Source organism: Bos grunniens, chromosome 12 (genome assembly GCF_055505025.1).
Source record: "Bos grunniens cultivar Pamir isolate PY7600 chromosome 12, Bosgru_T2T1.0, whole genome shotgun sequence".
Taxonomy (NCBI): Eukaryota; Metazoa; Chordata; class Mammalia; order Artiodactyla; family Bovidae; genus Bos; species Bos grunniens.
In genome coordinates, this window is record NC_141176.1 from 26,969,859 (window position 1) to 26,997,001 (window position 27,143).

General features: G+C 40.6%; 1 protein-coding gene across 32 annotated transcripts in view; it reads left to right on the forward strand.

The window, feature by feature from the left end:
* LOC147361561 (uncharacterized) overlaps window positions 1-27,143 on the forward strand; it is a 631,042-nt gene that overhangs the window by 286,990 nt on the left and 316,909 nt on the right. For 9 of the 32 annotated variants that reach the window (XR_015138088.1, XR_015138089.1, XR_015138081.1 and 6 more), the window contains one exon: window positions 19,237-19,739. The exons of the other annotated variants lie outside the window; for them this stretch is intronic. The gene's annotated coding sequence lies outside the window, so the exon portion shown is untranslated. Of the gene's footprint in view, window positions 1-19,236; window positions 19,740-27,143 lie in introns of those variants that run through there. 32 annotated transcript variants of the gene reach the window in all.

Sequence of the window (27,143 nt, forward strand, 5' to 3'; positions counted from 1 at the left end):
TCTGTAATATATTTAGACTCTCATTAAATAGCAGATTATGTGCTGTGTGTTCCTGTGGGTGTGCTTCAGAAACCATGTATATTGACTAAGGTACTCAAGAACTCATAAGAATGTATCAAGTTTGAGGATGGGCATATGTCTTTCAAACTTTCCAGAATGTTTGAGTTTGTTTCTTTATTAACATGGCAGCCCACTCCAGTGTTCTTTCCTGGAGAATCCCAGGGACGGGGAAGCCTGGTGGGCTGCCATCTATGGGGTCGCACAGAGTCGGACACGACTGAAGTGACTTAGCAGCAGTAGCAGTATGTTATTAACTGAGGTAAAATTAGTACATAACATTACCCAAGACCCAGGTGTACAACATTATAATTTGACTACAAAGTGATCACCAACCTAAGGTCCAGTCACCATCCATTATCACCCCTTTCACTCACTTTTCCCTCTTTCCAACCCCTTTCCCCTCTGGTAACCACCAAGCTGTTCTTTTTGTCTATGAGTTTGTTTTGTTTGTCCATTTGTTTTCTTTTTAGAGTCCATACATGAGTGAAATCATATGATCTTTGTCTTTCTCCATCTGGCATTTCTCTTAGTATGCAATGGCAAGATTTCATGTTTATGAGGCTAAGTAGTATATCCCATTGTGTGTACGTGTGTATATTATATATATACATACACATTACCTTTTATTTTTTTTGGAGTTTTTAAAAATCTTTAATGTTGTGGATAAAACTAGCTATCACACTACCTTTCCTTATCCATTCATCCTTTGATGGATATGTTGTTTTCATATCTTGGCTGTGGTAAATAATACTGCAGTGAACATGCGGTGCACATTGTCTTCTCGAACTTGTGTTTCGATATTTTTTGGATATAATCTCAGAAGTGATTCCACTAGCTAGATCAGCCAAATACTGGATCAGTATTTTAAAGATTAATTTTAAAGCACAAGATAGTGTTATTCAAATCCTCCCTTAAGGATTTGCAAACTCATAAATATTTAAATAGGGAAAAAACTCTATCACTCATCTTATTTTTAATAAAATAATTTGGAGACCTGGTGGCTCAGACAGTAAAGCGTCTGCCTGCAACGCGGGAGACCCAGGTTGATCCCTAGGTTGGAAAGATCCCCTGGAGAAGCAAATGGCAACCCACTCCAGTATTCTTGCCTAGAAAATTCCATGGATGGAGGAGCCTGGTGGGCTACAGTCCATGGGGTCACAAAGAGTTGGACACAACTGAGCAACTTCACATTTTTAATAAAGTACTAATGTACTTATTATGTATGTATATATGATAAATAATATCTTCACAGAGAAAGAGATTTAATAGCTCTTTTTCTTGTTACATGAAAAAATAATCTGGTGTTCCCTAAATACTGGTGTGCATTTCATCATTTTCAATCCCACATATTCACCTATTGGTTTTACAAGGGACTTTTGAGAGATCTCAAAGTGATGTTAGGAAGATAACAACAAAACTTAGCAGAGAGTTATTAAGGAAAAAGAATAATAAATAATTAAAGATGGAAAGTATTCAGCATTTATTTTGTACCAGGCATATTTTTATATTTACCTACCATCTCATTTGACACAAATTATGTGTAAGTGTTTGCTCAGTCGCTTAGTAGTGTCTTTTTGTGATCCCATGGACTGTACCCACCAGGCTCCTCTGTCCATGAGATTTTCCAGGCAAGAATACTGGAGTGTGTAGCCATTTCCTCCTTCAGCGGATCTTCCCAACTTAGGGATCGAAACTGTGTCTCCTGCATCTCCTGCATTGACAGGCAAATGCTTTACCAATGCATTGCCTAGGAAACCCATAACTTATGTAAATTTACTATAGTTTTCACAAAATTTCCGTTTGATATAGAAACACATTCATGATGATTAAGAAGCTTGATCAAAGATAAGAATATAAACTGGGAGAAATGATAGTGACTTGGGAGGTAGGGTCAGAGAAGTCTTGTTAAGGAGGCAGCTGTTGGAGAGAGTGATGGGGCGGGGGATGGATGAGATGAGTTGCTCTGTGACGTGTGCTCTGACTTCCTCAGAGTGGTGGACATCTCTCATGTAAGAAACGTGATTGTGCATCATCTCACTGGCTGCACTGGATTCTACTTTATAGTTGTGCCATGACTTTCTTCCCTTCATTCCAGTACCTACTGCTATAAACAGTGCTTTAGGGAGCTGCCTTAGTCACACATACAGAGCCCTCCTGATTATTTCCTTTTGATCAATTCCCAGAAGTAGGATGGAGAAGGCAATGGCACCCCACTCCGGTACTCTTGCCTGGAAAATCCCATGGACAGAGGAGCCTGTGGTCTGTAGTCCATGGGGTCGCTAAGAGTCGGACACGACTGAGCGACTTCACTTTCACTTTTCACTTTCCTGCATTGGAGAAGGAAATGGCAACCCACTCCAGTGGTCTTGCCTGGAGAATCCCAGGGACGGGGGAACCTGGTGGGTTGCCATCTATGGGGTCGCATAGAGTCAGACACGACTGATTCGACTTAGCAGTAGCAGCAGCAGAAGTAGGATTATGTAGTCAAAATGTGTAGGCATTTTGTTTAAGCCCCACAATTCTACGGGCTTCCTAGGTAGCTCAGTAGTGAAGAATCTGCCTGCAATACAGGAGACCTAGGTTTGATCCCTGGGTATGGAAGATCCCCTGCATAAGGAAATGGCAATCCACTCCAGTATTCTTGCTTGGAGAATATCATGGACAAAGGAGTCTGGTGGGCTCTGGTCCATAGGTTCAAAAAGAGTCAGACATGACTGAAGCAACTTAGCACACACACATAGGCACTACAGTTCTACACAGCCCTCTGTGCCTTGTAGGTGGCAGCAGCAGGACTCCAACCAAAGGCCAGGTGACCCAGGGCAAGGTTCCAGCCACCAAAAGACTCTCCTATAATCCATTGGAAGCCCCTCCACAATCTTTTTTTTTTTTTTAATCTTTAAGTATTTGCCAATATGGTACTTAGAAATTTTGCAAATCCTTATTACTCTTCTCCAACATGCCCAATCCTGAAGTCATTATTTTCCCCATTAACCAAAAAGGAAAAAAATCTTTTTCTTGTTTATTGTTACCACCATCCATTCAGTCGTCAAGACTAGGAGTCTTGTTGGCCTCTCTCCTCCTGTTCACCAGGCACATCCCATCACCACCAGGTTTTGCCCATTCCATCTTCTGTCTTTGGAATTTGTCCCTCTTTCCTAGCTCTGCTAACAAAGACTTCCTGCAGGTCCTTATCGTTTTCATATGTCCTGTATTCAATAATTCTTGTCTAGAATTACAAACCTCCACGCTGCCAGTGAGAGGTCTTTGTAAGAGAAAATATATGGGAAAGGATCATGTAAAACCCCAGCTTGAATCCCTTCAGTGCTCCCCGTTGCCACAATCCCTACAACATCAAGTGCAGACACTGTAATTAGGTGCGTTGGTCTTCCACAGTTTGGCCCTGTGTTTCTGCACTGTGTCACTCCTTGTGTCAGCCCCTATAGTATTTCCAGTCTCCAGAGAGCCTTTGTGCTTTGGCCTTTCCTGAATTTGCTCTGTGTGGTGAATCTGTATCATCATTTAAGACAGGGTTCATGCTTATCTTACGCTGATGCCTTCGGTGGCCTCGTAGAGTCGTTGCTGGGCACCCTCTCCCTCATGTCCTCTGTGTACCTTGTGCACCTCACCATCAGAGCAATATAAAAGGGATTTTGTTTTCCTTAAAGCCAAACACTGAATCTTGTCTGAACAACAGAAGGAATAAATGATGTATATTCTTTTGGTAAATTTATCATGAGAGGATAACAGAAGTACCACTGTCATCAGGTGGTTGTGAGATAATGCGTGTGAACCCCTCGCTGCACGTATGGCTCACTGTAAACACTTGATATCTATTAATTATCATTGCTCTTGTTACTGTGATTCATTCAAAAAGACTTCTGATCCAATGGAAATTGTAATAAGAGGGACAAAACAAATTTACAGTGGGCTAACAGATGAGTACAAAAAAGCTGTAGAATAAGAAAAGGGATGCGTCTTTCCTATATGATATCAAATAATGTTGCTGATTTAATATGGAAGGTAATTTTAGGTGTCTGAGATAATAGAATGAGAATAATAACCCTGATTTTGGTAATAATACAATAATACAATAATAACAATATAAATAATAAGACTAATAGTCATTCATTGCTTACTCTGTACCACATCATACCAGACTAAGTATTTCTTATGAATTGTCTCATTTCATTTCCACAGAAGCCTCTCAAAGCAAGCATTTTTGTCCTTTTTGACAAATGAGAACCCCTGAAATTTAGAAAGTTAATTGTGTTGTTTGAGCTTCCACAACTGGACACAGCAGAAGAAGGGTTTGAAGGAGGTGAAATTCATTGTAATTACACCAAGCCCTCAGTGCTTCAGTACTTGACCTCTGAATTAAGCCTCTTTTGTAACTTTGCCCTCAGTCTTTATGTACAAAGGTCCTTCCCCTTGGAGACTGATAAAAGACACCTCAACTTGCAGCATCTTTTCCTTGAAGAAAATCAGGAATCACCTCCTGGGTGATGATCCATGTGCACTTTGAAATATGTTTTTGAGAATTCTAGGGGACATATGAAGAATTTGAATTCTAAGTTCAGCCACTGAGAGCTTTAGCATTCCTTGTGATTTGTGGTTTGTATTACCAATAAAGTAGTTAGACAATGGATACTATAGGATTGAGAAACACTGCCCTAATTTATTTTTTTTTTTTGTCATTGAACACAGTCATAAAAGCCACCTGTTACAAATCAAAGCTACCCATCTTTGACCCACTGGAGTCATCTTCTTTTTGATGTATTGAATTTGAGGTATCTAGATACCAATATTCAGGACCAATAGGCAGTTAGAATTATGAGTCTAGACCTTAGATATTAGGATATCATCAATATATAGAAGTCATAAAAATGGCTAAGAGACTCAGGTAAAGCATATAGAATGAAAAGACAGTGGAAGCCAGGATATATAAAACTCAGGTGAAAGTGAGCTGATGGTCCTAAGACTTTATATTTGGTGAAGAACACTTACTCTTCAGAGATTCTCTTAACTTTGGTATATACAAATCATTTTACTTTTGTGTACCCTTGTCACTCTTACTGCAATCCCTAATTCCATGGCCAAGTCTAAATATGTATTTACAGTTACTTCTAAATTCAGCTACTGAAAGTCAAGTGGGAGCTGATCAGAGCAGAGTCTGAGATCAAATTCATTTGTGTATGTGTGTGTGTGTGTGTGTGAGAATTTCCTCTGACCCAGTGATTGATAATGATTACTTAGTGATAGAATGATGATGATGATGATTATGGAATAACATGCCATTTTAGCTAAACTAAGCCTTTCTCTCTTCCTACAGAGATAAGGTTCTGCATCTCCTTTTGCTGTCACCCTTACTGATATCTCATGCATCTTAGACTATCATCACTTTGACATTCTGTCACTGCTGTGTGCCATTAGCATCCTATTCCATAGCACTCGAGGAGAATCTTGACTGCCCTGTGAATTGACCCAGCAATTTTGGCCAAATGCTTTAGGAATGCTTTTGTACATTATAAACACATCAATGGGAATGTTGATGTGATAATGATGAAATTATCATTCTCTCCCTTTCAGTAGCTTCCAGAAAGCCACTCATATGGGGATGCTTCCCATTCTAAGGTAAAGCTCCTGCCAAGTCCCTGCAATGTTTGGGCCCCTGAGATCTGGGCCAAGAAATGGGTTCAATACCTTTGTCTTGGTTTTTGTTTCTGCTTATTCAACAAGAGACATAAGAATAGTATTACTAAAACCCTCTAAGATCTTCTGCTATTCAGTTGCTCAGTAATGTCCAACTCTCTGTGACCCCATGGACTGTAGCACTCCAAGCTTCCCTGTCCTTCACCATCTCTTTGCTCAAATTCATGTCTACAGTCAGTGATGCCATCCAACCATCTCATCATCTGTTGTCCTTCTCTTCCTGCCCACAATCTTTCCCAGCATCAGGGTCTTTTCTAATGAGTCGACTCTTCCCATCAGGAGACCAAAGTATTGGAACATCAGCTTCAGCATCAGTTCTTCAAATGAATATTCAGGACTGATTTCCCTTAGGATTGACTGATTTGATCTCCTTGCTGTCCAAAGGACTCTCAAGAGTCCTTTCCAACACCACAGTTCAAAAGCATCAATTCTTTGGCGCTCAGCTTCCTTCATGGTCCAACTCTCACATCCATACATGACCACTGGAAAAACTGTAGCTTTGACTAGACAGACCTTTGTTGGTAAAGTAATGTCTCTGCTTTTTAATATGCTGTCTAGCTTGGTCATAGCTTTTCTTCCAAGGAGCAAGTGTCTTTTAATTTCATGGCTGCTATTATCATCTGCAATGATTTTGGAGCCCAAGAAAATAAAACTCTTTCCCCATCTATTTGCCATGAAGTGATGGGACCAGATGCCATGATCTTAGTTTTTGGAATGTTGAATTTTAAGCTAACTTTTTCACTCTCCCCTTTCACCTTTATCAAGAGACTCTCTATTTCTTCTTCCCTTTCTGGCATAAGGGTGGTGTCATCTGCATACCCGAGGTTATTGATATTTCTCCTGGCAATCTTGATTCCAGGTTTTTCTTCATCCAGCTCATCATTTCGCATGATGTACTCTGCATAAAGTTAAATAAGCAGGGTGACAATATACAGCCTTGACATACTCCTTTCCCAATTTGGAACTAGTCCATTTTTCCGTGGTGCTAACTGTTGCTTCTTGGCCTGAATGCAGGTTTCTCAGGAGGCAGGTCAGGTGGACTGGTATTCCCGTCTCTTTAAGAATTTTTCACATTTTGTTGTGATCCAAACAGTCAAAGGCTTTAGCATAGTCAATGAAGCAGAAGTAGATGTTTTTCTGAAACTCTCTTGCTTTTTCTATGATCCAGTGGAGAAATCAAACTGTTGGCAGTTTGATCTCTGGTTCCTCTGCCTTTCTAAATCCAGCTTGAACATATGGAAGTTCTCAGTTCACGTACTGTTGAAGCCATCTTGGAGAATTTTGAGCATTACTTTGCTAGTGTGTGAAATGAGTACAATTGTGCTATAGTTTGAACATTCTTTGTCATTGTCTTTCTTTGGGATTGGAATGAAAAATTTCCAGAATAGTATTACTAGACCCCTCCAAGATCTTTACACTTAGTGAATTTACAGACATTATTGACATTAGAAAATTCCTTTTCTCTCAGATGAAAGTTCCCACTTGCTAAAGATTGCATGTGTTGATCATTCACATGAACTTAAAAGGTTGTAATGGGGGAATAAAAGAAAGTAGAATCAAAACTCTTGCCTATATCTCCCACTCCAAGGAACTACCATTGAGATGATGCTACCAGTTCCTAAAAACTGACTCCTTGACTTCTCTCTGATGACAGAAGTACCACTCAAGGATGGTCATCAACCTTTGAGTTTGGTAGTGTCTATGGGTTGGAATATGTGTTGGGAGTTTCAGGAAAGAGGAGGTCAGATCCAGAAGAAGCACTCCTTTTTACTAGAGGCTGATACCTATTGCAAACCATGCAGGTGCTGTCACTGGAGTTTTAATCTAAAGTTTCAGAATTTTATTAAGAACCCTGCTTATTTAACTTATGTGCAGAGTACATCATGAGAAACGCTGGGCTGGAAGAAGCACAAGCTGGAATCAAGATTGCCAGGAGAAATATCAATCCCCTCAGATATGCAGATGACGCCACCCTTATGGCAGAAAGTGAAGAGGAACTAAAAAGCCTCTTGATGAAAGTGAAAGTGGAGAGTGAAAAAGTTGGCTTAAAGCTCAACATTCAGAAAACTAAGATCATGGTATCTGGTCCCATCACTTCATGGCAAATAGATGGGGAAACAGGGAAACAATGTCAGAGTTTATTTTTCTGGGCTCCATAATCACTGCAGATGGTGATTGTAGCCATGAAATTAAAAGACGCTTACTCTTTGGAAGGAAAGTTATGACCAACCTAGATAGCATATTCAAAAGCAGAGACATTACTTTGCCAACAAAGGTCCATCTAGTCAAGGCTATGGTTTTTCCTGTGGTCATGTATGGATGTGAGAGTTGGACTGTGAAGAAAGCTGAGCGCCGAAGAATTGATGCTTTTGAACTGTGGTGTTGAAGAAGACTCTTGAGAGTCCCTTGGACTGCAAGGAGATCCAACTAGTCCATCCTAAAGGAGATAAGTCCTGGGTGTTCATTGGAAGGTCTGATGCTAAAGCTGAAACTCCAGTACTTTGGCCACCTCATGCGAAGAGTTGACTCATTGGAAAGGATTCTGATGCTGGGAAAGATTGGGTGCAGGAGGAGAAGGGGACAGCAGAGGATGAGATGGCTGGATGGCATCACTGACTCAATGGACATGAGTTTGAGTAAATTCCAGGCATTGGTGATGGACAGAGAGGCCTGGCATGCTGCGATTCATGGGGTCGCAAAGGGTCAGACATGACTGAGTGACTGAACTGAACTGATGCTTTCTTTTTATCACCTGTGATCTTTCCCTGTTGTATACCTGCTTCTGGTTGTTGGGAAAAAAAAACTAGGGTTGCCCTAATATTAACTATATTCATGGATCCAAGAAGGATCTCTATAAAGATTTAATTCTGTGTTTTCAGCTTTGATACTGTTATCTAGAGCAAGACTCTGAATCTCTCTGGACTATTGTAGTTTTTTCTTCAGTAAAACAAAAGGGTGAAAAGTAAGAGAGCAAAAAGATTCTGACTTTTTTCTTTTGTACATTCATTCATAAAATATTTAATGAAGGAGCATGAGGTATATCAGTAAGATACAGACCAATCCACCAATAAACTTCATTGTAGAGCAGAAGAGAGAGACCTATGAACAATGGACACACACATTATGTGACAAATGCTGTAGTAAGGTTATTACTATACTAGAGGATCACATTTTCCAGAATAAATTAAATTAGGATGACATTTGGGAGGATTTCCCCAAAGAAGATGTCAGTTGGGTAGGGCTTTGGACAGTGATTAGTGTTTGATCCAATGGGATTGTGGGGAAGCAATTCCAGACAGAAGAAAGAGAATAAGCAAAGTTTCTGCAAGTTTAAGGAATGATGGGCCCTTAGCTTTTACTAAATCGAATGCATGGATGATGGGGGGTGGCATTAGATGGAATGCGAAAGCATTACAACACAGAACCATAGGGGCATTGAATGCTACGGTAAAGAATGTAAGAGAATGGGAAATGAAGTACTCTTCTTCCTTATTGTTTTTCTTCTTTTTTTTTTCCTCTTCCTTATTTTGAAAGCAATATGACAGTCACAATTCATAGAAACCAAGATAATTCTTTAAAGATGATAATTCTTTGTTGGGTTACCTCTTAATGAAAAATAAAGAAGAAGAAATATGTATCATATTATCTTGAGTGCTCCGTGGATTCAGAGTAAGTTGCCTCTTTCAAATGGTTGCCTCATCTGTTAGTGTTTACCATGGTTACTGGTGTTTGGTTTGGCTCTTGAACTGTCCTGGCATTGATTCATCTTCCCAGACAGCTGCTCCTTTGAAGCATCACTGCAAGAGAACTTTGCTACTTATCTAGACAGTGTACACTTATCCATCAAAACATAAATAGCACCCAAGTAACCTGCATGTCTGGAGGCCAGAGGCTGCTTTCCCATTGAAGATCTGCCAAGCTTAGAATGGCCAAATTCTTACTGAGCTCTCTGAAACTGCAGAGAGGGACCCCAACATGAAAACTTCTGCTTCTGCTCTCAGTCTTTTATATACACCCTTTACTACTCTAGTTAAGAAATCTCTACAGGGGTTCCCATGACCACAAAGGTACTACGCTGAGGTACTGTACTTGCTCTCAGGCAACCGAATAGGATTTTCCATTGCTTGTCTTCTTCCCTACTAGCATTAGAATTTTTTTGCTTTTTTACCACCCTTCACCACGAAATGTTCAGGCTTGAGGTTTCTCATTATTCTAATTATTGAGTTCCTTTTCTCATGGGGTCTGAGAGGGGGTCTATGAGGATAGTCAGTGGGTGTCTTCTATTCATAGCCTCTGGATCAGAGCCAGGAGGGAGATTGATCCTAGGAATTTATGCAAAATCTTCAATAGGGCTTGTGATGCATCAATCACATTTCTCAGGATGCCTCAAAGGTGGTGAGTGTGACTCTTTCTGTGGTTCATGGTCTCTCTCCCTTTCCAAAGAGTGCCTGGCTAGCAATCAGAGAGATTTGGCAAAGCCCGAGAGGCTGAGTGCCACCAAAACCAAAGAGTTTCTGGTTCAAATTTGTTTTCCTGTTAGGTGTTGCTGGGAGACCCATTCCCTTCAAACCACTGCCAACTATGTGGACTCCAGCAATTTGGTAGAGCAAAGAAATTTGTTGGCAAGCACAGAACAACAAATTGTTGGCTAATAGCAAAAACTGGAGATGACTCTATTAATGGATCCAGCAAAGTCTTTTGTCAACTCAGTGAGAAGTCTAATCTAAATCTGAGAAGCTGGACCTGTAACAGGGACAGAGAGCACAGGCAAATTGCAGAAGACAGAGGATATTTTTCCACCATTAGGAGCTGTTTGTTATTTGGAAAGGACTCCCAGGCTTAGTACTCATTATGGAAATCAATGATGTGATTGGATGCTTACAGCCCAAGTGCTTTGAGAAATGGTAAGGGAAGAAAAACACGTAGACCGTATGCTAGCATCTGCCCTTTGAATTCACAGACTTTTCTCACCAGTTTCTTTGACAAAGAAGAAAGGATGTCATGATAATGAAAATGTGTCATTCTGTGAAATGAGATGGAGTAGGAGTTAGATGTTGATAATGTCAGTTCTCAGAACATATCCCTGTCACTGCCTAACCAGCTCTACACATTTTTTGTGTATCTTTTGATGTATAATGTCACTGTGTTCAAAATGTTATATGTGTGGATATGTATCTATATGCATACATTTAGATTAGGCGTATCTGAATTTTGTTGGATCCTTACAGGAAAAAATTGTTGATTACCATTTGTTATGGAAATTCCTCACCTTTTATTAATTTATTAAACTATATCAGTAAATATTTATTGGTCATTTAGTATGTGTTCAGCTCTATATTAGGTGGTGAGGCTATAGCAGTGAACAAAATTAAGTAAAAATTCCTATAATCACAGAGGTTATATTCTCGTGCAAGGAGAGGAATATAAGCAAACATGTAAGTAAAATACATAGTGTATTGATAAATAATAAGTATTAAGTAGGAAAATAACGGAGAAGGCAATGGCACCCCACTCCAGTACTCTTGCCTGGAAAATCCCATGGATGGAGGAGCCTGGTAGGCTGCAATCCATAGGGTCGCGAAGAGTCGGACACGACTGAGTGACTTCACTTTCACTTTTCACTTTCCTGCATTGGAGAAGGAAATGGCAACCCACTCCAGTGTTCTTGCCTGGAGAATCCCAGGGACGGCGGAGCCTGGTGGGCTGCTGTCTATGGGGTCACACAGAGTCAGACATGACTGAAGCGACTTAGCTTAGGTAAATAAAGCAGAAAGAAGGGGTGGGGTATTGCAATTTTAATTAAGGTGGCGAGAGAAGACATCACTAATTAGGAGTCATTTGTACAAAGATTTGAGGGAAGTGAAAGAACAATTCATGTAAAGGAAGAGTGTTCCAGACAAAGAGAGGTGCAAGTTCCAAGGTCTGGACTGAGCCTGGAGCACTCCTGACACATCTGAACAACAGCAAGGAGACCAGTATAGCTGGGGTGACATGAACAAGAGAGGGAGAGCAGTAAACATCAAGGCGAGATCAGAGGATTTCCCCAGGATGAGTGAGCCATGGTGGGACATTGTGTAGGGCTTGGTAACCATCCGCAAGAACTTTGGCTTTTATGTAAGGGAGTGAGAGGTGATGGAGGACATGACTTAAGTCATGTTTTAAAGGAATCATTCAGGCTGTAGCAAGTCAAGCACAGAATGAGAGAGAACAATTACAAAATTATTGAAAGAAGCTAAATGAGCGATAAGGGAGGCATAGGTCATGGTGGAAGCAGAGGAGGTGTAGAGATGGAGTTGGATTCTGAAGATATTTTTAATTTGGATCAAGGAGTTGTTGGAGTAGGCAGGCACCAGGGACAGACTTTGGGAAAAGTTGAGGGTAAGTCTCAGAGAGGGATGTTAGCAGTCAACTCTCAAAAGTGGAAGTGAAGTCACTCAGTCGTGTCTGACTCTTTGCAACCCCATGGACTATAGCCTACCAGGTTCCTCCATCCATGGGATTTTTCCAGGCAAGAATACTGGAGTGGGTTGCCATTTTCTTCTCCAGGAGATCTTTCCAACCCAGGGATTGAACCTGAGTCTCCTGCACTGTAGGCAGACACTTTACCATCTGAGCCACCAAGGAAGTCCTGAGAGCTGGGGAAATCAGTGACTTTGATCTGCTGGACATCTGGATACCCATTACGTCTATTTCTATACCTTCCAGGGAGGTAACCAGAGTTAAAATTGTTATTCCCATTTTACAGGTAAGAAAACCGAGATTTAAAGAGATTAAATAGCTTAGTCAAATTCTCAAAGTTGCAAAATGATGCATCTAAGTATTAAATGGGTCTTCTGATGTCATGTCCTGCCAACACTCTTTCCTCCATCACATAACCCACCACCTCCTTGTCACAGGTATCTACTTCCTAAATAGAAGACCAGATTCCCCCTGCAGAGTTGAAATGCCTGCTCTTAGAGTGAGCTGCTGTGATTAAACTGCGTGTCCTTGTGTGTGTCAGCCTGAAGATCTCTGTCCATGAGCGGAGGCATGGGCTGGAACACACCTGTGTGTGCGTGTCATGGAGTGGGCACCTTGCCTCCTCCTCAGTCCTTCCCCCCTCCCTCTTCTCTCCCTTCCTCTCTTTCTTTCTCTCTCTCTGTCTTCCTTCCTTGCTGCCTTCCCTTTTTTCCCTTATTTCCTTCCTTCCTTCTCTTGCTGCTGCTGCTGCTGCTGCTAAGTCGCTTCAGTCGTGTCTGACTCTGTGTGACCCCATAGACAGCAGCCCACTAGGCTCCTCTGTCCCTGGGATTCTCCAGGCAAGAACACTGGGGTGGGTTGCCATTTCCTTCTCCAACGACCCAGAGGGATGGTGTGGGGAGGGAGGAGGGAGGGGGGTTCAGGATGGGGAACACATGTATACCCGTGGTGGATTCATTTTGATGTTTGGCAGAACTAATACAATTATGTAAAGTTTGAGAATAGAATAAAATTAATTAAAAAAAAAAAAGTGAAAGGGAAGTCGCTCAGTCGTGCCCGACTCTTAGCAACCCCATGGACTGCAGCCTACCAGGCCAGCTTGTAATAATGAGAACTATGTTTTGTCCCCAGCAAACTACTAACCGCTGTCTATGCATTTCCCCATTTATTTGTTATTGAAAGTATGAACAAAAAAGCTGCTGTAAGAACCTGAATATGGATCCTTGGAAGGGGAGTGACTTGAAGTAGGGGAGGGTCTCTCTTTGAACCTGTTCCTGCAGGGATGCCTGTGGAGCATTTTGCATGAAAGATACAAGGTTTTAGGTCAGAGAAATCCAACTGGAGACAGATTTGAGAGATTCTGAACATGTTCTTCTAAATGTTTGCTTCCTAAACCTCTGACTGGTAATCCATGAGCTAGTTTCCTACTTCATTTTATCTTTCCTGTTGTTTCAAACTGTGAGTAAATGTAACGAACAAGAATTGCATTTATGAAAATCACAACTTTGCCTCTCACTCCTCCTTTAAGCTTTTTCAATGGAGGTTTCCTTCTTCAGATGCTGGATGGAGATGCTGGCAGATTCCAGCATCTGGGATTTTAAAGCATCATCCCAGTATCTGGGATGATAAAGCATTCTGTTTATTTTTGGAAAAAGCACATTCTTATGGTGATTTGGGATTTCAGGCATAATCTCAATTTCAAACACTTAATGTCCAGTCAAAGGTATTACTCAAGAAGTCTCCCTTGGTTTAACATCAAGGAAAGCATCAGGCTTTTCCTGACACATACATGGGCCAATGGCTTTACACTCTGGGCCTTGCAGATATTAATAGCTGTCTTTTGTCCTGTTTAGGGCCATACACTCTGTAGGTTCTGGTGTGGGCCCTCTCACCTGAAATCATCGTAAGAAAGCATGAGTCTCTATTCTTGGTGGTCACCTGTGGTTCCTTTCTCAGCTCGAGGCATCATTAGGATCCCTACCCCATCTCCCAACAACCTCTTTCTGCAGGTGGCTCCTTGCACCTTCTGGTAACTCTGTCAGTTGGGACAGGACCCAGGTACTCACACCAACACCCTGTGTCCTTCAAGGCCCACGTCTGACCTGGCATAGAAATGTGGCCATGGTACCCAGTGGCAGGGTGGTGTGTTGCCCCGCTTCCCAAACCCTTGTTGGATTTCCTGTGCAGGAATCAGACCACACCTATAGTTGTCTTCAGCTTCCTCCAGTGAGAACAGGTGGCTGGTTCCTGCACTGTGAAGTTTCAGGGGAGACAGGCCAAGTGCTCCAGGATGATAAAGAGCTGTGTGCCCCTGAGAAATACTCTTCCTCTTCCTGCATTGAGGAGGAGAATGAGGCTTTGGTAAAAGAATGATGAGAAATCACCCTTTTTCCAGCATACTTCTCTGTTCCTCACATACATGAGTAAAAATATCCTAAGCAAGAAATAAAGGCGATAGGAGGTGGTTACTTAGGCAGCAAATTTGAGGGAGGTCAGGGAGCTTCTGGAGGAAGGGTGGCTATGATGACCCCCACAGGAAGGAGCCTTGGAGAAGCTGGAGGAGGGAGCAGGAAGTGGGTGCTGTCACTTCCTCCCATTACTCATTGATTCCTTTGCCTCACGTAACTTGGGGTGGGGATTCAGTGCTTCTGGCTTCCTGCCCTACTATGTGCTGTGACATCCCTTAAGATGTGGGATGCTCATGTCCCAAAGTGGCATCCAATAATGAGGAGACAGGTGTGGGGCTGGAGATGGGCTGAGATGCTCATTCTCAGAAAGTCCTCCTCATGCCTGTAAATTATGCTTCTCCGTAACTGTTAATTAAAGGGAAGTAGGTAATTTTGTGAGTGGAAAAACCACTCTCAATTGCAAAAAAAAAAAAAAAAAAAAAAAATCGCTTCTAAGATTCCAAGAATTTAAGCTTGCGAGTCAGAAATTTCACACCCAAAATGAAATTGGCGAGAAGCCCAGAACTCGCCATTTTCACTTTAGGTACTAAAATTCTCACGTGGATATACTTAAAGAGTAACCAGGGTATTAAAATGTCCTTTGGGCTTAAGATTTATATACTTATGATTCACTGGCATGGTTATTTACTTAGCAAATAAATTCAGAGTTGGTTTTGTTATTTTGGAAATGTCTAAGAATCACACATTTATTTATTTCTAAGACAGTTTATGATCAGAAAGCATTGAGATTCTTACAAAGAAGATGTATATAATTAATGATCTCTTGGCACGCTTTCACATCTTGCATATTCTTTGTGAGAATCAAATATTACAGTGTTTTCCTCTAACTGGATGTGCTAGGATCTTAAGTGGTTAAGTCAGTTGAATAAGAGAATCTTAGAAGCTTAATCCTCTCCATTACCATTGGATACGGTAATTAAACATTTGTTACACACCTATAGAGGGTTGTGAACTACATCGTATAAACTGGCAGGGTCTGTTCTCCATGTCCAGGAAATACGTACATATATACACACCCTTGGGCTTTCCAGGTAGTTCTAGTGGTAAAGAACCCACCTGCCAGTGCTGGTTTGATCCCTGTTTTGGGAAGATCCCTTGGAGGAGGGCATGGCAACCCAGTCCACTATTCTTGCCTGGAGAATCCCATGGACAGAGGATTCTGGTGGGCTACAGTCCACAGGGTTGCAAAGAGTTAGACACAACTGAAGCGACTTAGTGAGTATGCATGCATAGGCACCCATACATGCATGCTCCACAGAGGCAATAAGCCTTTTAACAAATATAGTTGAGTCTCATCATTTGTGGACCCTGTATTTGTGAATTCCCCTACTCACTAAGATTGATTTGTAACCCCCAGATCAATATTTGCAGTATTTTGTAGTCATCTCTGGACATGAACAGAGCAGTATAAACTTTGAGTTGTTGGGGGAGCATGTTCCCAGCTAAGGCCTAGCACAATGACATTGTCTCTGCTCACTGTGGACACACGTCCTTTTCACAGTCTAATCTGTGTCCTGTTTTTGCACTTATATAATTTTTATTGGTGATTTCAGTGTTTACAAGGCCCCTGGATGTAGTACTGAAGAGCTGTCTAAGTGTCCTAAGTCTGTGAAAGCTGGGATGTGCCTTATGGAGAAAAGGGTGTGTGATGTATCGAGTTATAGTGTTGTGAGGTCAACATTAATGAATCAATAACAGATACTAAATGAGATGCCTTAAACACACTTAAAACAAGGTTTTGTGTTGATTGGTTGATGCAAATGTGTGACTAGAGGCTCCTAGGAACCTAAATGTATCTGCCTTAGGAACAGTGCTTTAGCATCATGAATGCTGTGTTTATGTCAACTTTATAGATCAAAACTAATACAAATAACAAGAATCAACTGCATCTGGTCTCAAATGATATATTCCCTTAGGTATGCCGTGTCCTTTGCCTACTGGATTTCATTCATGTACTTAAGTAAGTCCTGTTTTCACTCAACACAATTTTACTAAGGGCTTCCTATATGCCAGGCCCTGTGGACAGTTTTAATTCCAATCCAAAAGAAAGACAATGCCAAAGAATGCTCAAACTACCGCACAATTGCACTCATCTCACACGCCAGCAAAATAATGCTCAAAATTCTCCAAGTCAGACTTCAGCAATTTGTGAACCGTGAACTTCCAGATGTTCAAGATGGTTTTAGAAAAGGCAAAGGAACCAGAAATCAAATTGCCAACATCTGATAGATCACTGAAAAAGCAAGAGAGTTCCAGAAAAACATATATTTCTGCTTTCTTGACTATGCCAAAGCCTTTGACTGTGTGGATCACAATAAACTGTGGAAAATTCTGAAAGAGATGGGGAATACCAGACCACCTGACCTGCCTCTTGAGAAACCTATATGCAGGTCAGGAAGCAACAGTTAGAACTGGACACGGAACAGCAGACTGGTTCCAAATAGGAAAAGGAGTATGTCAAGGCTATATATTGTCATCCTGCTTATTTAACTTCTATGCGGAGTACATCATAAGAAACGCTGGGCTGGATGAAGCATAAGTTGGACTCAAGACTTGCCGGGAGAAATATCAATAACCTCAGATATGCAGATGATACCACCCTTATGGCAGAAAGTGAAGAAGACCTAAAGAGCCTCTTGATGAAAGTGAAAGAGGAGAGTGAAAAAGTTGGCTTCAAGCTCAACATTCAGAAAACTAAGATCATGGCAACTGGTCACATCACTTCATGGCAAATAGATAGGGAAACAGTGGAAACAGTGTCAGACTTTGTTTTTTGGGGCTCCAAAATTACTGCAGATAGTGACTGCAGCCGTGAAATTAAAAGACATTTACTCCTTGGAAGGAAAGTTATGACCAACCTAGACAGCATATTAAAAAGCTGAGACATTTGGATGCTTGGGGCTCGTGCACTGGGACGACCCAGAGGGGTGGTATGGGGAGGGAGGAGGGAGGAGGGTTCAGGATGGGGAATACGTGTATACCTGTGGCAGATTCATTTTGATATTTGGCAAAACTAATACAATTTTGTAAAGTTTAGAAATAAATAAATAAAGTAGAGAATATTTCCATCACCTCAGAAAGTCCCCTCATGATCTGTTTTCTGTCACTATAAATGAGTTTTTCCTGTTTCCAAGTTTCACATAAATGGAAGCATGTAGTATATACTTCTGTATCCAGTTCATGTGGCTCAGCATAATATTCCTGAGATTTATCTATGTCTTTGTGCGTGTCGGTATTTTGTTCCTTTGATGGCTGAGTTGTATTCCATTGTACAAATATGTACAATTAGTTGGTCCATTCACCTGTTGTTGGAGATTTGAGCTGGTACCATTTTTCTGCTATTGTAAATAAAGCTCACATGAAAAAAAAAAAAAAAGCTGAGACATTACTTTGCCAACAAGGGTCTGTCTAGTCAAGGCTATGGTTTTTCCAGTGGTCATGTATGGATGTGAGAGTTGGACTATAAAGAAAGCTGAACACCAAAGAATTGATGCTTTTGAACTGTGGTGCTGGAAAAGACTTGTGAGTCCATTGGACTGCAAGGAGATCCAGCCAGTCCATCCTAAAGGAGATCAGCCCTGGGTGTTCATTGGAAAGACTGATGCTGAAGCTGAAATTCCAATACTTTGGCCACCTGATGCAAAGAGCTGACTCACATGAAAAGACCCTGATGCTGGGAGGGATTAGGGGCAGAAGGAGAAGGGAACGACAGAGGATGAGATGGTTGGATGGCATCATCGACTCAATGGACATGAGTTTGGGTACACTGTGGGAGTTGGTGATGGATAGGGAGGTGTGATGTGCTGCAGTCCATGGGGTCGCAAAGAGTTGGAAACAACTGAGCCACTGAACTAAACTGTGGATATTGATGATAAAATTGGGGATTGAAAACAGCCACGATCACTGGCTCACGTGGAAAGACAGGGTGTAAATGCACAGATCAGTATAGAATTACAAAGTGTGATAATGCTGTAAAGGCAAAGTGGAGAGCCTGGGGGTAATGGAGTGAGTATCAGAGAGACCTGTCATCACCTTGCAGGATTAAGGCGTGAAATTCAAGCTGAGGCCCGAGGCAGGCAGAACAGAGTCTGTGTATGGAAGTGGATGAGATTCCCAGGCAGCGGAGGCAGCACAGACTCCATTGCTGGAGGGTCTGTGGCACCCCCGGGGAGCTGAAGGCACCTAAGTGGCTGGAGCATGGGGAATGAGGAGGGCCTGGAGCGGGCTGTGGCGTGGAGGTGGGCAGGGCACAGGCATAAGCAGGCTTACAAGATTGTCGCAGGCTCTGGTTTTTAGCTAAACATCCTACATCAGTCATTAAAAAGATTTTAAGCAAAGACATGATCAGATTTGTATTTTAAGTGATCCCTCTTGCTGCAGAGGAGAGAAATAGATTGAGGAAAATGAGGAGCCTGGGAAGTCAGCTCTTGTATAAGTTCCTGCACAAGATGGTGGTGACATGGGGTGAACTGGTGTGGGGAAGACAGAGTGGGAGTGTTGTTAACTGTCAAAGAGGTAATATGGCTGTTATTTTCAACAGACTGATCAATATTGAATCGCAGCAGGTGCAAGAGACTAACGATGACACGTCAGATGCCAGCCATGTGCGTGTGGTGTAAGAGGACGACACCATGTGATGCTCCCCTGCCCTAAAGCATAGAGATTTGTGAGGCTCGCGCATAAATATGAGATGTGGAGCTTCAGAGTTCCCACATTTGCATGTAACTCGCCTCTAGAATGGCTTTCTATGAGTAAAGTGGTTTTTGAGAATGTGATTAGAAAAAAGATACAGGGATATGCTAATATGACCTTTCCCCCTGATATTTTATAAAACAGTACAAACACAGATAACAAAATGTATATTTAAAAATGTCCTGGCCATTATGAATTATTATATGATTGAAACTGAAAATACTGATTTTATATCTTACTTCATGTCATGGCACCACTTTATTTTACTTTCTGATATGTTCATAGGTATAATTTATGTTGATCTATTTTGGGGATATTTTTCTTCGTATCAATAAAAAATTTTTAAAGGCATTTGATGTTCTAAAAAGTACTTTCCTAATTGTTTTATGAAGGGATAAAAATAATTCAGTCTTTAAAATCTGAGGATTAATGGATCTGTGCTTACATGAGATAATATCTACCCAAAAAAAAGTATAGGTTGGCATTATTTTGAAACTATTGGTTTGGCCAAAAAGTCTGTTTGGTGTTTTCTGTTACATCATATGGAAAAACCCAAATGAACTTCTTGACCAACCCAATATTTTGTTTTCCCATCTATTCTGTGCGTTGAATGGATATGTAATCTTTCCCTTTTGTGTTGAAAAACATCCAGAGAGAGGTCATTTTTACAGAAAGTGTTTGTGATCAACAAGTTAGATGGACAAGCTTACAAAGGAAAAATATTGCTCAAGATCTAAGGTTTCCACCTCCACTTTTATTTCTCTTGTCAGCTTACTAAATATTTAATTCAGTTGCAGGACCCCACAAAGTTCTGGAAATACAAATGGGAAAGGAACATAGTGTTTGATCTTTAGAGTTTACTAGAAGAGATGGACATGGAAACTAACCAAACCTGATTATTTACTGGGTAAAGTTTCCACAAGCTGTTATGACAGCACAAAAGAAGAAGAACTATCAGGATGGTGTTCCAGAGGAAGGGCCAGTGAAGGCTTGAAGGTAGAGCTAGGATTGAGCAGACTGGGATTGGCCAGACAGATGAAACACCATGTGTCCAAAGTAGGCAGGGGTTAAAAATATAGCATATTTGGAGAATTGCAAGAATTTAGATGATAGTTATGAATGAGTAGAGAAAAATGAAAATCTCATGTCAGATGACTTTTTCATTCCCCATTGTGCATTTTGGCATGGAAAATTGTGTTGGCTGTGCAAGGGGAGACATTGTGAATAAAGTATTTGATATAATTTCCTTTAATTTAATTAGATAATGAAGAGTGTAGACAATAGAATAATGCATTTGGACTTTTTATAATTAATTTAGAAACCTTATGCCTGCTGGGATGCAGATGAAATAATTACAGGGATCTGAATCTCTTAATAAATTGCTTTCACATTTTTGAGTAGCCTGAAACATCCTCTGTAAGCATGTCTATTTTCTTCTTTCTCCTCTTTTGTTCCTTTCTTATTCAAGTTCAGACATAGTAAAGATCATTATTTACCATCTTTAGTTTTAAAGGTAAGACAGGTTTCACAGGTGGGAAGAGATCATGCTTTTTAATGTTAATTTATTCTTCAATTCAGTTCAGTTGCTCAGTTATGTCTGACTCTTTGTGACCCCATGGACTGCAGCACGCCAGGCTTCCCTGTCCATCACCAACTCCCGGAGCTTACTCAAACTCACGTCCATCGAGTTGGTGATGCCATCCAACCATCTCATCCTCTGTTGTCCCCTTCTCCTGCCTTCAATCTTTCCCAGCATCAGGGTCTTTTCCAATTAGTTCTCCATATCAGGTGGCCAAAGGATTGAAATTTCAGCTTCAGCATCAGTCCTTCCACTGAATATTCAGGACTGATTTCCTTTAGGACGGACTGATTGGATCTCCTTGCAGTCCAAGGGACTCTCAAGAGTCTTCAAACCATAGTTCAAAAGCATCAGTTCTTTGGCACTCAGCTTTCTTTATACTCCAACTCTCACATCCATACATGACTACTGGAAAAACAATAGCTTTGACAAGATGGACTCTTGTCGGCAAAGTAATGTCTCTGGTTCCTTATAACTTTCTTTCCAAGGAACAAGTGTCTTTTAATTTCATGGCTGCAATCACCATCTGCAGTGATTTTGGAGCCCAAAAAATAAAGTCTGTCACTGTTTCCATTGTTTCTCCATCTATTTGCCATGAAGTGATGGGACCGGATGCCATCATCTTAGTTTTTTGAATGTTGAGTTTTAAGCCAACTTTTTCACTCTCCTCTTTTGCTTTCATCAAGAGGCTCTTTAGTTCCTCTTTGCTTGCTTCCCTGGTGGCTCAGACGGTAAAGTGTCTGTTTGCAATGCAGGAGACCCAGGTTCGATCCCTGGGTTGGGAAGATGCCCTGGAGAAGGAAATGGCAGCCCACTCCAGTATTCTTGCCTGGAAAATCCCATGGACTGCGGAGCCTGGTAGGCTACTGTTCATGGGGTCGCAAAAAGTCGGACACGACTGAGCGACTTCACTTTCACTTTCACTTTTGCTTTCTGCCATAAGGATGGTGTCATCTGCATATCTGAGATTATTGATATTTCTCCTGGACATCTTGATTCCAGCTTATGCTTCATCCAGCCCAGCATTTCTCGTGATGTACTCTGCATACAAGTTAAATAAGCAGGTTGACAATATACAGCCTTTCATTCTTACAACATAAGAATTGAAAATCTCCCCCACATAATATTTCTTACTATTTTAAAAAAATTATATCTGATTCCAAATTATCTCAGATATAGTCTCTGTTTGAGAACTACCTGCCGGTAGAAAGTCATTTGTCCATGAGATTTCTAAAATCGAGCTTTTAATGAAGAGCATACAGATTACTTTAAAGGGACTATTTCACAGAAAGCAATACTGAGTATTAACTAAAAACCATTTAAGATAACTATTTAAATACCTGCCCTGATTATAAAAGTTGAAGATCTTAAAATATATTTCATGCAAAGTGTAGGTCTTTTCATATTAAAAAAAATTCTGTTCAGGTTTATTATTCTAAAAGGTTTTAGGTTTTTCATTCCAAATTGGATTCAGATCAAACTCCTAAATAAGTGAAACATCTTTTTTTCCTTCTATAATCTGTTTTCACTCTGAAGGCATTGGTTTCCTTGGGTTGGAGTTGTTTCAACATCTTGAAATGAAACGACTAATTAGAGGGCTTTTGTTTTTGGCCAGGAGTCTTTCTTTTTCTCTGGCTGGAGTTCTGACTTCTTTAGGTGCAGCCAGTACTGTGTATTCCCACTTCCAAATTTTGGTGTAGAAACTACCATTGGTTGAGCAACAAAAAATATATGAATCAAGTTTCTGACAACTGTTTATTTATCTTTCCCTTGTTGTTCAGTCGCTAAGTGGTATCTGACTCTTTGCGACTCTATGGACTGCAGCACGCCAGACCTCCCTGTCTTTCACTGTTTCCTGGAGTTTGCTCACTCATATCCACTGAATCGGTGATGCCATCACCCATCTCATCCTGTCATTCCATTCTCCTCCTGCCTTCAGTCTTTCCCAGCATCAGGATCTTTTCCGATGACTTAGCTCTTCGCATCAGGTGGTCAAAATATTGGAGTTTCAGCTTCAGCATCAGTTATTCCAATGAATATTCAGGGTTGATTTCCTTTAGGATTGACTGGTTTAATCTCCTTCCACCCCAAGGAACTCTCTAGAGGCTTCTCCAGCACCACAGTTTGAAAGCATAAATTCTTCAGCACTCAGTCTTCTTTATAGTCCAGTTCTCTCATCTGTACATAACTACTGGAAAAACCACAGCTTTGACTATATGGACCTTTGTTGGCAAACCGTTGCCTGCTTGGTACCCAACAGGACATATGCCAAGAAACCATAATCACTTTCTTATAGCTTCATACCAGTCAGGCCCTATAAGAAAAATAGTTTTATCTGTCTATCAACTCTATGTAGTATCTTCTGTTCTGTGTTTATGAATGCTATTTGGAAAGCCTGTATTTGCCAAGTTTTGAGGCTCTTATACACTTTGGTATTATTTCTTACTTTCTCCCCCTGCCACTAGACATAAGCTTCTTTAGGGAGGACCCACTCTCCTGCTCACTGTTGAATTCCTCCTCTAAGTCATAGCGTCTGAACATGGTTAAACACTAAAGAAATAGTAACTGAGTGAATGAGCATGGGGGTCAAATAGACAAAGTCCCTCTGTTCAAAAACAACACAGACAAAAGAGGACAGGGGAGCAACAGAGGAATTCATAAAAAAGTTAACAACGCCACAGGTATACCCGTGCTCCCCATCCTGAACCCTCCTCCCTCCTCCCTCCCCATACCCTACCTGTGGCGGATTCATTTCGATGTTGGGCAAAACTAATACAATATTGTAAAGTTTAAAAATAAAATAAAATTTAAAAAAAACAAATATTAAGACACAAAACAATTAAAAAAAAAAAAGTTAACAACGAAGCAATGACAGATCACTTCCTGTGTGCTCAGGAGGGGATTCCAGGAAAAGATTCACAGAGAAAATACTGTCTTAATATCACTTTATGACCGTGTTTAATTTGAGGTGTTCCAGAGACATGAAGGGGAGATATGCAGTGGGTTTGGAGCTCAAGATAAAGTCTTTTAATGTGAGCTCCTTGCCTAAACTTCAATTCATGTGTGTGTGTGTGTGTGTGTGTGTGTGTATTTTTATATATATATATAAAATGTGTATATGTGTGTTTGTGTGTGTGTGTAAAAATTTCCAAATACAGTGTTTGGGATCCTATGAAGACTAAATAAATAAAACACAATTTGTAGACTGATTAGATTTGGCTTAAAGAACATCTTATACACAATTGAGTAGAATAGTTTAAAACTGTTCAGTTAAGAGAGTGCAGTGCAATTCTTTCAAGAAATTCCTCAAAATATAGTTGTCCCTTTAAGAAATCTGGCCATGGGTGACTGTCTTATTCTTACACCATTCCTTGCAACAATTTATTCTATGTGGGTAATGTCAGATATTGGTAGAGAGGATTTGGGGAGTGGTATCCCTATTTTTTAAGAACTTACAATATAATGTGCATTTTTATATATTAAACATAAAAGAACACAAAATAAAGAAAGAAAAAGCATTGCAAATAAGTTTACCATACATAATGGGCTTCATAATGTTAAAAACAATAAAGAGTGAAGAGTAGCAGCAGCTCAGAGAGTACAATTGCTTTGTGCATGCTGACCAATACAGAAAGCACTCTGGACTAGTGGAGCCTCAGGAGCTTTCTCAAGAAGAGAATAGTTTGGGGAGATACGAGTGGGCAATGGCTGAGTTTGGAAAAGTTGAGGAGGTAGGAACTGGGTTGCCAGTGTTGAAGGGGAGCTACAATGTAATTGTGTCCAAAAGAAGCAATCTAGGGCAAAGAGGAAGTGTTTGGGCACAATGAAGGTAATCTGTACATTGTCTTTAGTGTAAATCACGGTATAAATATTCAGTAAATACCTCTTTTTTTCCAAGAAAAGACTGTTGCAATGGTTAAAATTGAAAGTGTTAGTTGCTCAGTTGTGTCTGACTCCTTGCAGCCCCATGGACGGTAGCCTGTCGGGCTCCCCTGTCCATGGGATTCTCCAGTCAAGAATACTGTAATGAGTTGCCATTCCCTTCTCCAGGGAATCTTCCCTACCCAGGGATTGAACCTAGGTCTCCTCCATTGCAGACAGATGCTATACTTCTGCAGGTAAACCACCGGGGTTATAAATCTGCTTGTCTAATAAAATCCTGACTTTGCGATGTCATTATTTTAAAATATATTTCTCAGGTAGGCTCATTAAGCTTGACAGAGCATGACAGTATCTGTCTGAAAGTTCCCCTCCAGGTGCCTTGTGCTAAGTAGATGTATTTATGTTTTGTTTCAACATGGGCACCCTGAGATCTCTTTATGTGGGAGTCTTGATATTTGGCCTCCTCTGGTTATGTTTTCACTGGAGAATCCAGGAAGTACGGGAACTGAGTCCTATTCCAGTGACCTATGGAATATATGCTATGTTTGTCTCCTCTGCTGAGATAGTCATCAATTATGTGTGCTCTAAATGCATACTAATCTTTCCTTTAGAAGAAGGTTAAAGGATGTCAACAGCATGCCTCTGTGCTCCAGCTTATTAAGGAGAATGAAAAATCTCTAGAGATGATAAAAAGAAAAGAATTCAGGAGCATCATAAAAATATATTCTAAAGAAGTAAGCATGAGTACTCAAAAAATCAATGCCAATGTTAAGCAGTACAGCAGTGAATGAATGTGACGTTGGGGGAAAAGACAAGGAAAAATATCATCACCAGTACAACATAACAGAACTCTGCTTGAGGAAACAGTGTGCTGCTTTTCTGGGAATAAGGGTTTCTAAGTACTATTAGTGAGTGAGTGAAATCCTGCTAGCACCTCAGGAAGAAGTTACTCTCCCCACCTCTTGAATACACATATACACAGTGATGGATGATGGTGGATAAATCTATATCAAGAAATATGTAAGAAATAAAAGTGTGAAAGTGTTAGTCGCTCAGTAATGTCTGACTTTTTGCAACCCCACAGATGGTAGCCCACTATGCTCCTCTGTCCGTGGAATTCTCCAGGTAAGAATACTGGAGTGGGTTGTCATTTCCTACTCCAGGGGATCTTCCCAACCCAGGGATCAAACCCTGGTCTCCCACATTGCAGACAGAGTCTTTACCATCTGAGTCACTTGGGAAGTCCTAGTTATAAAAGTGTATTAAAGAGAGCCTGACAAAACCCAACGGCCTTCTTATTTTCATCTACCTGATGCATTTGCTTTCTGTGTACCCACTTGAGAATGCATGTTTCTGCAAAAATGAACTTATGGTATATTTCTAGTTATTTGGAAGTTCTGAATAGAAAGCTGGTGGACTTAGATGCATAGAGCGTGTTATTTATTCCTCGAAAGTCATAACACTGAAAAGAAGATAGGAAGATATAGGAAGTAGGATATATGTTAGAAAACAAATGAATTTGGTCCTCTCATGTGTGGTTTATGATAGCAAAATGATAAGAAGTATTCCATGAAGACTGTGAAGAAAATGTTGTTCAGGAAAGGAGCTGACTGAGTCTCTTGAGAGCAAAGTCCTATTTTATTCATGCCTGCATCTTTAGCATGTAATACAGTGCTCTACAAATAGTAGGGGCTTAATACTGAGGCTTTAAGAGGTAGAAAGAAGAAAATGTTAGGCCAAAGAAATCACAATTCTATAAGTGATAATACATTAGAGATAAAAAAAGACAACACAAACTAAAGTGCAAGAAGAGTCCAGTTATTCTCATGAGAAAGCAGCAGAGAAACTGGTCAAGAATAATAATTTATGGCCAAACTTGTTTCCATGTAAGTGCAGAACAATGAGGAATTCAAGCAAAATGAGCTTGAAAAGTTCATACAAGGAAGCAGAGGTTATCTGATAGGTATCAGTATGTTTCAGTGAACCGAAATAGAAGACAACATACTGTTCCAAAGAAATACATTTGATACGGACCAGGGGTCTAGCAGAGCAAAACAAGAACACAGATAATTCAGATCAATAGTGTGTCTGTGCAGAGGATGTAAAGATACAAAGATGTCTAAGACTTAATATTTGATATCAAAGAATTTACAAGCACAAGGGGAGATGGATACGTAAATATTTAACTAAAGAAGAGATAAGAAGTGTAACTGATATGCCCGGAGGGCTCTGTATTCATTTCCTGGAGCTGCTGTCACAAAGTACCACACACTGGGTAGTTAAACAACAGAAAT